A 10,902-nucleotide genomic window follows, 5' to 3' on the forward strand; every position below is an offset into this window, starting at 1 on the left:
CAGTGTAGCAAATGCATTACGGGCTTCAGCTGGTTTGGGGAAAGACAACTCGAAGGAAATGTGGGGGAAGCAAGGATTCAGACGCAATACAGGGGCTGAATTCGAGAGGTCAAGGACATCAGGCTCTAGGAAGGGGTCTGGGTTTAAAGAGAGTTTGAGGTCTACTGGGGTGGAAAGCAGTGGAGAGGACATGAGATCTGGAGGCTATAAATTAGAGCAGAGTGAGGGGGCGCTGAGGTCAAGTGGAGAGAAACTGAGGTCAGGTGGAGAGAAGCCGAGGTTAAGTGGTGAGAAGATGAGGCTGAGTAGAGAGAAACTGAGGTCAAGTGGAGAGAAGCTAAAGTCAAGTGGAGAGAAGCTGGTATTTGGGGGAGAGAAGCGGGCATCTAGGGAAGAGGAGCCCAGGATGATTGCAGAGGATTCGAGATCCACTGCAGATGAACTGCAGTTAAGTACAGAGGAACTGGGATCCAGTAGAGAGAAGCTGGAGTCCAGTGAAGAGACGTTGAAGGGTTCAAGAATGGGGAGCATAAATGAAGAGAAAATGGAAAGACTGGTAGAAGTTACTAGTTATGAAAAAGTAACAGCAGTTACTGATGCTGAGATGGAAATTCCTTTCAATAGGGTGGAAGGGAGTGATCAGGAACTAGAAGGGACCGAAGAAGGGGTAGACATCGAGGAGGACGTCTTGGGTGAAGTGACTATTACTGACGAATCTGTTTCTATGGAAGAGAAAGAAGTTATAGATGAAGATGCTGATCAGTGAGGCAGATGAAGGATTGAAGCTAAAGAAGGAAAGAGAAGCAGATAGAGGAAGTCGTGCAAGTCAAAGAGGAGAAGTTAGAGCCGAGCAGAACATTATTGACCCTGAAGGAATAAATATGAGAGAGGAACAGAGAGCCTCTGAGCCTAAGAGAAGGGAGTGCAATAAAGAAGTACTGGGGATGAAGGCAGAGAGCAGGACCAAAGAAAATAAAGAAGAGTCATAAAAAGGGAGAATGGAACGTTTTGAGGAGAAGGAAAAGATTTGATAATATACAGATAGATAAAAGAAAATTGGATATTTGTTGCTTGGAGAAGAGCTGGGACAGGAGCTTGTAGGGAAATATTTGAAAAATAGATTCAGGATGGGCTAGAAGGATTTAGTGAGAAAATGGAAAATTATGGCAGGACAAAGGATAGATAATGAAGTTTGTAGAAGATGAGACGGGCCAGAGTAAACAAAGAAAATTTCTGAAAGAGGATCCTGACGATGAACGAGAGGCTCTAGAGTGACAAAAGCGAGAAAAGAGATCAGAAAACACGGAAGTGAAGAAAAGTAAGAGGCCAAATCTCATAATATTGATTACATTTTTGGGTTTTAAAGTTATTTTCTTCACTATTTCCATACCCTCCTCTCTCATGTAGTCAATTTTATAATCTAAAGGGACAAGCCTCTTGCTGGCTCTGAACCAAGCCCATCCTCACTGATCTTCCCTCTAACCTCAAAATTGCATCCAGAATAATTGCTAGTCTCCACTATTTTAAACGATATGATCACCATTTCCACAGGTTCCCCTCACCTCCACACATTTGAATTGCTCATACTTGATTTGAAGTTGTGTCATTGATTCGTATTATTATTGATTTCATCTTTGATTTTTAGTTATTCACCTAGTCACACGGACTTTTACCCTTGTGTCTGTCTCCTTCGGTACTTTTTTTTTTTTTTTTTTTAATGTCTTCCATCCACATGCCATCTACCATCCACTCTCATCCCAGGGAAGAGAGAAGACTCCCTGAGTGCTCACTGTCCAGATATCAATATCAAGACTTAGGCTCTTACATTCTATTTGTTTCTTGAATAGAGATGTAAGAGATGGCAAAAAGCAGTCATGGATAGTTAGGATGAAAGGGATAATTAACCCTTTTTCCTCTATGTACTTTTTAAAGTCTGCGAAATATCTAAGGAGTAGAAACTTCATTATATCATAATATAACACAAGTACCATAACACAAATTTATAATAGCCTCATGTTTTTTAATCGTTAAGTTTTCTACATACCCTTTGCTAATTTCTCCCCAATGCTCTAAAAGATCTATAAAATTTGTGTGATATTTCTGTTCATATAGTCAAACCTAACAGATAATCCATCAATTCCATTTTTTCCCTGACGGTTTCTTTCTGAGAGAGCCCTTCATCCTTTGGGTCTGACGTAGGGCAGCTGCGTTCTAGGCTTGCTCCATAGCTGCTTTCCTGGGCTTCCTAATAGTTCTCCTAGTCTATATTGGATCATCGTATCATCCAATAGCTTCCAGAGAAAGTGACCATGGGGGGAGGGAGTAAACTTTGTGACACTTTATCTGTCTGAAAATACGATTTTTCTCTTATAGTTGATTGATAGTTTAGCTTGGTATGGGATTTTAAGTTGGAAATGTTTTTCTTTTAGAATTTTAAAGGCCTTACCCCACTGGCTTCTAACTTCCAAGTTTTGCTGTTTATTAGAAGTGCAGTTTCCTCCTCCTCCTCCTCCTCCTCCTCCTCCTCTCCTCCTCCTCCTCCTCCTCCTCCTCTGATTCTATGGATATGACCTGTTTTTTTTTCCCTACGTAAAGGACCTGTTTTCTACCACTCCATGGGTCAACCTCCACTTTCCTCCCACTTTCTGTGGTTCTACTACAGGATATTGGAGCCAGAATTATAGCTCTACCTTTTTTTTCGACTTTCTCCTCCTCTCTTCTACTCTCTGGACAATTTCACTTTATCTTCTTATCCTTTCTATTGAATTTTGTATTTTACCTCTCTTGTTCACTGATTGCTCGTGTGTATACATATATAGCATTTCTGTTTTAGTTTCATGTACGTGTTTTCTTAGCTTTCCAAGAAATTTTCCTGTTTTTAAGTTTTCTTCTGCTTTCCACATTGTTTCCTCTCAATTTCTTTCCCCTTTTCTGGTTGTGTGTGTGTCTGTGCATGTGTGTGTTGTTGAAGGTTTTCCTCAAATGTTGGATCTTTGTCTATTCGTATTTAGGACTAAAACACTAAAGCGGAGCTCATTGGAAACTGTATGCGCACAGATGGGGCTCGCTAATTGATGGTTTTCATTCTAAGGTGGCTGGAGCAAACAGGTTTTCAATTAGGCACCCTCAAACATCAGGATCTGTAGATCACATTGCAGGGACTATTCAGTGTCTCCAGAGAAGAATTCTCCAGTCTCCTACCTGGGGAATATTTGCACAGCCACCACTGTTGAGGTTCTGGCAGCAAGGCAGGGGGAATAGGGTTGTGGATCTAACATTTAGGATGCATATTTCCACCCAGTTCTTCTATTTTCCACTAAGTGCTCACCACTACCTTCAGCTGTGCCTGGTGTCCCTGAGTCGCTATTTTGCAGATTCACTTTCTCCAGAGAATATATACCCTCTGGTATCCTGCAGGGGGTTGTTGCCAGGCTAAAAAGGGTTGGAGAGGGGTATTGTGGATTTAACTGCTTTATATACAGACTTCTAAACAATTTGCTTGTTTTCGGCCCCGTGTCTTTCTCCTTCCATCTGAGATATCTGGTCCCTCCAGGTCCTGAACTTTTGGGGGGATGAGTGGAGTGAACTATTACTCTTGTTTATATTGTCCTCTAAGAGCATGTAAGTTCTAGCTTCCTGCACTCTGCTATTAATCCCCACTCTGTCTCTAAAAGATGACCTCTCTGACCCACTGTTGTTCGCGCTCCTGTTCTCCATCTTTTGGGCTTTATATCATATTTATATAGTTATTTTCATCTGGTGGGATTTGGAGATAAGCATATGAATGTGTTCAGTCTTCTATGTTTGACAAAGAGTCTCCTCCATTATATTTTAATTGTTCTTAATCGAATTCTCAAAAAGTGATCCTAATTTTCATCTTGAAGTTAATTCGCTATTTTTATAAAGTTTCTTGTGTGAAAGTGGTTAATATAATAAACAAATAACTAAGCTGCTCTCCTACTACTGTAGTATACAACGGCCTCTACTAAATCAGTTAAATATCTTCTTAAAAACCCACAAAACCTTTCTTGAGCCCACATTTCTCTTACATACTGAATTTCTTTGCTCCCTGTGGTAGGCACAAAAGTGATTCTCCAGAGGAATATTCACTTTCTAATCCCAAGAACCTGTGAATATTGCCTTATATGGCAGAAGATGTGATGGCATTAAATATCTTGAGAGGTGGAGCTTATTCTGGAATATATATGGGTGAGTCCCAAATGGCAACGCAAGTGTCCTTATCTGAGGGAGACAGGAGATCAGACACAGACGGGAGAAGAGGAGGCAATGTGACCTCAGAGGCAGACACTGAAGGGATGCAGCCACGAGCCTAGGAATGCTGATAGCCAGAAGTTGGAACGGCAAAGAATGGATTTTTTCTAGAGCCTCTGTAGGTAGTGCGGCCTCTGCCAGCACCTTGACTTTGGACTTCTGGCCTCCAGAACTGTGAGAGAATAAATTTCTATTCTTTCAAACCCCCCCTGTTGGTGGTAATTTGTTGCAGCAGTTCTAGGAAACTAATATCCTCTTTTTACTGCAGAATTCCTCCCAAAAGTTGTTACACTTACTTTTTCTAAATATTCTCTTCTTTTCCTTTTTATCCGGCTTTTTACACTGGACATTCTAATATATACAGAAAAGTTGGAAAATTAGAGCAACGAACAACAAAACATTCTCTAGCTAGATTGAACAATTGCTAGCAGTTTGCTCTATTTGCTTTATCTTTGTATACTTCATCACATATCTCCTAAAAATAAAGGTATTCTCTTACATGTCCATAATACCTAAGTAGATTTAATTTAAAAATTTGACGTATTTAAAAATTTTTAATTTAATAATTTTTTATATTTTTAAAATTTTAATTTAATAAATTAAAATTAAGAATAATGCCTTTATGTCATCTAATATTCAATCTATATTCAATTGTCCTCCCTTATCTCAAAAATATCTTTTATAACTTTTTCCTTGGCTCAGGATCCGATTGGGGCTCATACATTGAATATGATTGTTAACTCTTTTAAATCGGCATTAATCTCCCTCTTATTCTGTTTTTAACAACTCTGACTTTTTGATGAATTTCAGGCCTGTATTCGTACAGATGTCCAACATTCTGGATTTGTCTGATTGTGTCCAGATGGTGTCATTCAGTCTGTTCTTCTAGCTGCTGTAGATCTCATATACCGGAAGTTTGGGCTATAGGTCTGGTTTCTTTTTCTCTGTAGTACTTTTCACTCTCTAACCCAGAGTTTTCCTTCTGTAGTTGCTTATTTATTTATTTCCTGCACGAGGGAATCAGTGTGTTACCCATTCTAGGCCGCTGTGTAACCAACACATGGGAGACACTCGGCATGTATTTGTGGTATGAGACAGTCCATCGCATTCAGTGACTCCACCTGCTCAATATTAGTTTACATTTATTGAGAAATTGCTGTAATAATTGACCCTGTTTCTTAGAATGTCTCACATTTTTTTGAAGCCTCAGATGCCTAAAAATGTCTTTATTCTATTCTTGAGGTTTGTCCAGGTACAGAACTTTCCCTCAGCAGTTTGAAGGCCTGCCCCTTCTAGCATGGCCACTGAGAGTCCAGATCGATTTTTATGCTTGAGTCTTTGTACACGACCAGATGTGTGCACGTGGCCTGTTTTCTTCTCCTTGTCTCCGTATTTCTGCTTATTTATTAGTCAGAAGTTTATAGCTTGTTCATTCTCTGAGAACTCTGATCCTGTGGTTAGACAATAAACTAGAGATATTGAGTATGGGCAGAGTTGTAAAGATAAGCTACAGAAGGCTCAAGTCTAGTCGTAGGATCTTTTTGACACGTGACGATAGCGAACATTTACTGAATTCTTGGAATAATCAGAATAATTTTACAGGCGCCATGCTAAGCACTTCACATGTTCTCTACCCTTTAATCTTCTCAGCGATGCTTTGCGATAGGAACTATTACTCTACTAACTCTACTGACCAGAAACCGCCAGGACCAGGCCCTGACCCAGAGCCACACTAGAAAGCACTCTGCTCGGTGGCCCGGTCCCTTCTCACTGGACAAGCCTCACACCTTGGTTTTCTCAACAGTCAAAGCAAAGTCTCCGAGCCTTCCCCGGGGGGGAGGTGGGGCGGGCAGGGAATGAGGCTGTGCAACGCCTCTTCCATTCACTCCGTGAATGCTTGTTGAATGAGCATGTCAGTGGCAAGTTTTTAAGACCATCGATGCCCGAAAACAATGATGTTTATTTTCTCTCCCAGATTTCTGTCTTCCCGAGTTCACCCACTCCTAGTCCTCTATGGCGAGAAACTGTCACATCTCCTAGAAGTGGCTTGCACAGCCACGAGGTCAAGATGGATAGTTTTTGGTGGTGTGGGTCTCAGATTGCACTGCAAACCAAATCACAGGACTTCTTCTTTGGCTGGATTACATTTTCTCCTGGGATATCAGATGCATTCCACTGAGGCCACAGAAAGAAAAAGTGAAGATCAAGACACCGTGACAAATGGCAGCCACTTTGTAAGTGCAGATATTTTCAATCATCTAGATAGCTAGAACTTTATAATTTCCTTTTTTACTAAAATGAACTAAAATGCACACATTTCGGGGAATTCAGGGCTCCTCAGTGATGTTATTTATTTTCATTATCCTATTCTTCCGGCGCATATTCCCAAAGAGCCCTGTTGCTTGCAACAGGATGTGTTAAAAGTGACGTTATTGTCTGGCTTTTGTTCAAATGTGCTCTTAGTCGGTCCTTGCTGCCTGTCTGCCTTTTCTTTAGCTGGAGCCTGTGCTCCCGAGTCAGCCAGAGCCTGCCTGGGGTCCCTGCCCTCCTCCACAGGTGCCCGAGTTTGCACCTCTCGACCACAAACTGGTCCAGCTTAATGAATGGCTGTGCTTGGGCATTTAATCTCATGTCAAGCCCAGGACTCCATAGATGCCTAAGTACTTTTTTTTTTTGAGCTTCGGGGAATATAGTATAAGATAAAAACAACAGTGTGTTTTGCTTTATTTGTTTTTTACTTTATGCTGTGGGAATTGAAAAAAACTACATACCTACCCATACTCGAGTGCCCATGAGAGATAGAGTTAAGCCCGGGGGATGCAGGACAAAGTGAGTAGTCACAGTTCCCGAAACCAGCGCCAATTAAAATAAAACGTCAGTCATACTGTGTAAAATGGGAAAAATAGTGGCAGCTATACAAATCATGCTGTGATTTTTTTTTTTTCTGTTTAGTTTGTTTTGTAACTGGTAATTTGCTTGAATTTGGAGCTGTGTACTTTGAGTGTATTATAAGGAAGCTTTTGGGGAAAATGCGTGTGTATGTGTGTTTTCTGTGTGTGTGTGTGTATATATGCACCATAGCTTACATAGCTTGGAATGCTCTGCAAAAATTCAGATGCAGAATATATTTTAAAGTTTTATGATTTATTAAAGGTTGAAAACCTGTTTCTGTACCATTAAGTTAAAGTATAAGGCACAGGATGGCAAACAAGTATTTGTTTATATTAAATATTTTGTTACATTTAAGATGTAACGGTCCCCCTCCTCCCGTTGGCAATGATCAGGTTGGACAGGTGACGGATTTGTAAATTGCACTAACAGACACAGATTCAAACAGGTGTAAGAAATAGGGCTGACACCAGAGCTTCAGGAGTTTGACTCCTAATCTGGGTTCTTGTGTGACACCAGACGGTTTTCCATCATGCTTGGCCTGGCCCCCTGATTCAGGAACTGGAGGAAGGTGGCTGCTGCCGCTGGGCACAAATTTCTCAGAGGCCACTGGGCATTATTCTGGGATGGCCACTGGGTCTCAGAGATTCACTGTCCATCTTGCAAGGGTCATCATCCTGTCAGACCTCACTGACCTAACTCTCAAGAAGCCAGCCCTGCCAGCTTTCCCCAATTTGGTGTCAGAGTCATTTCTACACAGAATATACAGGGCTTGCAAGGTCACACTCGGCTGCTTCTTGGACTCTGACCCCCTCTGAGCTCATTCTCCTTCCTCCTTCTCCTTCCTCTCTTCCTTAGAGGCTCCCCACCCACTATGTGCATACCTAGGGTGGGACCGGGACGTGGGTTGGGGCCAGTTCTGTTCATGTCTGTATCGCTCAGACTCCACTGTCCTTATTGATATCATGCAGACAAATGCATGATACTGTGGTTAGCATTGTCACGAGAGCCAGGGATACAACAGACAGGTGCCCTGCCCTTGGGGACAAGAGGTGCAAGCAGGGACTCATTTGTGAATGAGGTAGCACTTTGTTATAGTTCATTAACAACTAATGATTTATCTCAGTCTCATAATTTCATTTTTGTGGTATGGCCTAAAAAGCCTAGTTTCCCCAAAAGAGCCAGCTCAGTTTATGGTACAATTCTACTACTTATTCATTCATTTAAAAAATATTAAGTAAGCACCTATTATTTGCCAGGCAGTATTCCAGATGTCAGGATTATAACAGAGGACAAACTGACAAATATCCCTGATCTCTGAGAGCCTGTGCTATTGTAGAAGGAGACGGAAAAATTGTATCAATATGTAACATGAGTTAAGAATTTTGAAGAAAAGCTAAGCAGGGTAAGGAAGAGTAACAGAGGTGTGTGAGTGCGTGATCTTTTAGATGGGGTCATTGAGGAAGTCCTTTGTGATGCGGTGACTCTCAAACAGGGCCTAGAAGGAGGTGAGGGAGAAGAAGCAGATGTTTGGAGGAAGTCCTTTCCAGGCAAGGGGGCAGCAAGGAACAGAGCCTCTGAGTGGCGGCAAGTGATCCTGGCCTGTTTGGAGAACAGGAAGTCACTAACTGAATGTCCACACTCCTGGTCGTCCTCGTCTGCAAGCCCGTGGGCTTGACGGGAGGAACAAATGAAATCATTTGTGTGGAAATATTTATGTCAACCATCAAGCACGGTGTAAAAGTTATTCTCTGTATGTTGACTTCATCAAGTATTTGTAGCGTGTCTAAATCATCATGGATTGTAACGATTATATTACATTCTACCCTTTCGTTTCTTTACAATTAAGGGGAAATTCACATAATGTGTGATGAATTTTAAAGTATAAAATCCAGTGACACTGAGTGCATTCACACTGTTGTGTGCATTCACTCTCTAGTTTCAAAACTTTCATCGCCCTGCCCTTTCATTTTTAATATTAGTTTGTTAACGCTTTTGAAAAAGGATCCCCTCATGTCTGACTTTGCCCTTTCTTTCTGGCTGGCCTTCATCAGTTCCGATGATTCATCCATCTGTTTATTCAACAGATAATTATTGAACATTTACGGCGTGGTAGGCACCATACTGGGTTGGTTCTGGGTATACAAAAGTGACAGAGGACACACAGGTCCCTGTGTTTAGGAGACTCATAATCTAGTGAGGGATTTAGACACTGAACATATTATCAGAAAATCGACTTAAATTATGATAAATGCTTATAAGCAAAAATGCTTTGAAAATTGTGTTTGAAACATTTGTGAAGTTATTAAAGCTATTAGAAGTGAGAAGCCACCAGCTTTTAAAGCTTAGAATAACATGACTATGTATTTTTTATAATTGTGCTCTTAGTTCAGAGACACAGGAGAGAAAGATCACCTCAGGAAAGTGACCTGGATTCTGTTAGAGCAGAGAATAGGGAGACAGGCAAAGATAAAATCGGTACTTCATTCATTTCCTCCCAATAACAGCCCTCTGAGGTCCGCAAGGACAGATATTTCCCGCGCTCCCATTTTACAGATGTGGAAACTGATACCAGGAATTTCGTGCCCCGCTTAACGCCACCTGGCGGAGCTTTTATCTAACGTTTCACTTTAGCCGTCTGTCTGGTGAAGCTGCAAAGCATTCCGTCCGATAGGGAGCAGTGCACACCTGGTTGGAAGGAAACCCACAGACGCCCGCGGGGTTGGTCCACAGCCACCCAGCCCACATGGCGTGCTCCCAGATTTCCAGGAGAGGGCACTGCTAGGCCGGCCTCAGAGTCACCTCGCTGGACATTCCCCCGGGCCTGCCCTCCTGCCCCTCCCTACCACCCCACCACTTGAGACTCATGACCCAGCAAGCTCTCAGCTCCCTGGGGCCTTTTCGTCACTGATGTGCACACGTGTGTTTTTCTAGATGATTGTTTCTTAATCACACTGTGGAATGACAAATCAGGGCTAGTAACCCAAGTCACCTCGACTGATGAGCTAGTGATCATCAAAACAAACGTACAGCCCCCGGGCGGAGCCACGAAAGCGGCTAGCGTCCCCCTTGCGGCCACCTGGTGCCACCACTGCACGTCCGTCATGTAGGCGCGCTCTTCGGTTTTCTTTAGGCAGAATGACCTGGCAGCATTTCCACCCCACCCACAGCTAGTTTCGCTTTCCTAATGTTAAAAAAGCTCCTTCTAACTGAAGTAGAGTGGTCGAACAGGTTCCAGCATTTTACTTAATTTTTTTATATGCTTATTTAAGATTTCTTCCTTCTAGTGAGTCTCTTTCCTTTTTGTCTCAGGAAGATGCCCGGAACTGTCCTCTTTGGCGTTTGTCCAAAGTCCAGGTTCTAATATTTTTTGGACTGTGGTTTAATTTTAACCAGAAAACTCTTCTTTTGGAATAATTACTGTTTAATCTGGAAAGAGCCAGTTTGATACACAGCAACAACACCTCCTGCCATTTATGTCTATTTACTGCTGACATATTCTTTGTAAAAGCGGAGGCCGATTTGGTGGGGAAAATGAAAATAAAAATTGTGGGCAGGTCCATTCGGGGGACTGTCTAAATGTCTGCTTTGTTAACGTAATAAATTCCAGGTGTCCGGGAGTGGGCTGGGGAGAGAATTGAGGGAAGAGATGACCGAGAGGCCCCTAAGGTAGACACGTGACATCAGTTTTCTGCAACAATCTCAATTTCTGAGACAGAAGGCACACGGGCCCTTTGACAG

Source organism: Pteropus medius, unplaced genomic scaffold (genome assembly GCF_902729225.1).
Source record: "Pteropus medius unplaced genomic scaffold, Ma_sr-lr_union100, whole genome shotgun sequence".
NCBI lineage: Eukaryota > Metazoa > Chordata > Mammalia > Chiroptera > Pteropodidae > Pteropus > Pteropus medius.